This window comes from Halichoerus grypus, chromosome 6, assembly GCF_964656455.1.
Source record: "Halichoerus grypus chromosome 6, mHalGry1.hap1.1, whole genome shotgun sequence".
NCBI lineage: Eukaryota > Metazoa > Chordata > Mammalia > Carnivora > Phocidae > Halichoerus > Halichoerus grypus.
Window position 1 is genome coordinate 42,779,290 of NC_135717.1, and position 2,022 is coordinate 42,781,311.

Below are 2,022 nucleotides of genomic sequence, written 5' to 3' on the forward strand. Positions count from 1 at the left end.
AGATTGCAGATGTTGGTATCCTTGAAACAACTGAATTTACTGGTTCTGACAGTTCTTCGGTGTCTTTAAAGTTTTCTGTACATACTATCCTGTCATCTGCAAATAGTTTTACTTTTTCCTTTCTAATTTGGATGCTTTTTTTTTTTGGTCTGATTGCTGCATCTAGGACTTCATATGATGTTGAATAAAAGGACTATGGACATCCTTTTTCATCTCAGAATAAGAGCTTTGTTGCCCCAATTGAGTAGGATAATTGTTAAATATGGACTTTATTATACTAAGTTCCCTCTAAAACTCAACAAAATGGGTTATCTCATGAATTGATGTTGAATTTTGTCACTTCATCTCTTGAGATAGGATTTTTATCCTTCCTCTTCTGTAATTCGAGTATAGTTAACATAGTGTTTAGTTTCAAGTGTACAACATAGTGAATCAACAATTCTGTATGTTTCTCAGTGCTTGTCATGAGTGTCCTCTTAATCCCCTTCACGAATTTCACCTCCCACCTCCCCTCTGATAAGTTTTTATAGTTGTCTTATTTTGTTGAATATCACATGACTGAAATCATGGTATTTGTCTTCCTCTAACTTATTTAGCATAAGGGTATCCTCTAGAACCCTCCTTGTTAGAAATGCCAAGATTCCATGCTTTTATGGCTGAGTAATATTCCATTATCCATATACATCTTTATTCATCTATTGGACAGTTAGGCTGCTTCTGTATCTGGGCTACTGTAAATACTGTAATAAGAATGGGGGTACATATATCTTTTAGAATTAGTGTTTTCATATTCTTTGGGTAATACCCAGTATTGAAGTTATTAAATCATAGGGTAGTTCTGCAATGGCCTCATCAAAAGCTGTTTTAGCCAGTGTGCAGGCAAGCTCTGGGTTAAGGATCTCCTAGTAAAATACAGAAAAGTTAAGAGCCAGCCCCAGGCGGATTGGGTGTGGGGGTTGCATCTTTCTTCTATCAAAAGCCTCTTGGTAAGCTCTTTGGGAATTACCTATTGTTTGTTTTCGATCATCACCACATGCAACTTCAGCAAGGTACCGGAAGTAATCTCCCTTCATTTTCAGATAGAAGACCTTACTCTCTGGATTAGTTGCATTGGCTATTAAATACTTACCAAACAATTCCAGCACCATGTTGCAGATGGACCTCAGCTCAGACTCCACTTTCTCACAATAGTCCTTAATCAGCTGCAACTTCTTGTCCGAGGTGTCGGTTTTCTGCTCGATGCTCGAGATGACCCTCCAGGCAGACCTGTGGCCCCCGACCACGTTCTTGTAGGCCACCAAGAGCAGGTTGTGCTCCTCGTTGGACAGCTTGGCGTCCTGCTCGGTCATGGCCTTCATGCAGGTGGCCATGTCGTCATAGCGCTCAGCCTGTTTGGCCAGCTTCGCCTTCTGGATCAGCTCTGTCTTCTTCATGGGGACCGGGAGAGGAGAGCGAGGGTGAGCACCGACCCGGATCGGGAGGAGGCGTGCGGACGGCCTTCATGTCTCCACGGCGTGAGTCCCACCACTTTGATCAGCTTTTGGCTTTACACTGAATGAAGATTCCTACAAAGACAGCATCCTCCTCATGCAGTTGCTTAGAGACAACCTAACATTACGGACATCAGACAGTGCAGGAGAAGAATGTGATGTGGCAGAAGGGGCAGAAAACTAAATGCATACAGGGTGGTCATCCTTCTTCCCCTCAAACCTTTTTATTCCTCTCCATTCCTTATTCTATTTGGATTTCCTATAGCAAAGAAACCCATTCTTGTGTATGGAATCAACTGTTTATAGTCTTCACACCACAGCTTTGGGAAAACTCCATTCCTTGATTTGTCTTGGCCTTCCTGGTGTGCAGTTACTGCTGTAGAAAAGTATTAATAGCTTCATTTCATATAAACCTAAGTAACTTCCAAACACTTATGTAGAGGACTAAAAATGTATCTGGTATTGAAGTAATCTGAACCAGTTCTGCAAGAGACTGTGTTTTGTATTACTGTGAAGATATGAAAATGTAGTC

The 2,022-nt window shown here is 41.3% G+C and overlaps 1 pseudogene; it reads right to left on the reverse strand.

The window, feature by feature from the left end:
• Window positions 1-785: 785 nt before the first annotated feature.
• Window positions 786-1,508, reverse strand: LOC118522127 (14-3-3 protein theta pseudogene; annotated as a pseudogene).
• Between the last annotated feature and the right edge of the window lie 514 nt (window positions 1,509-2,022).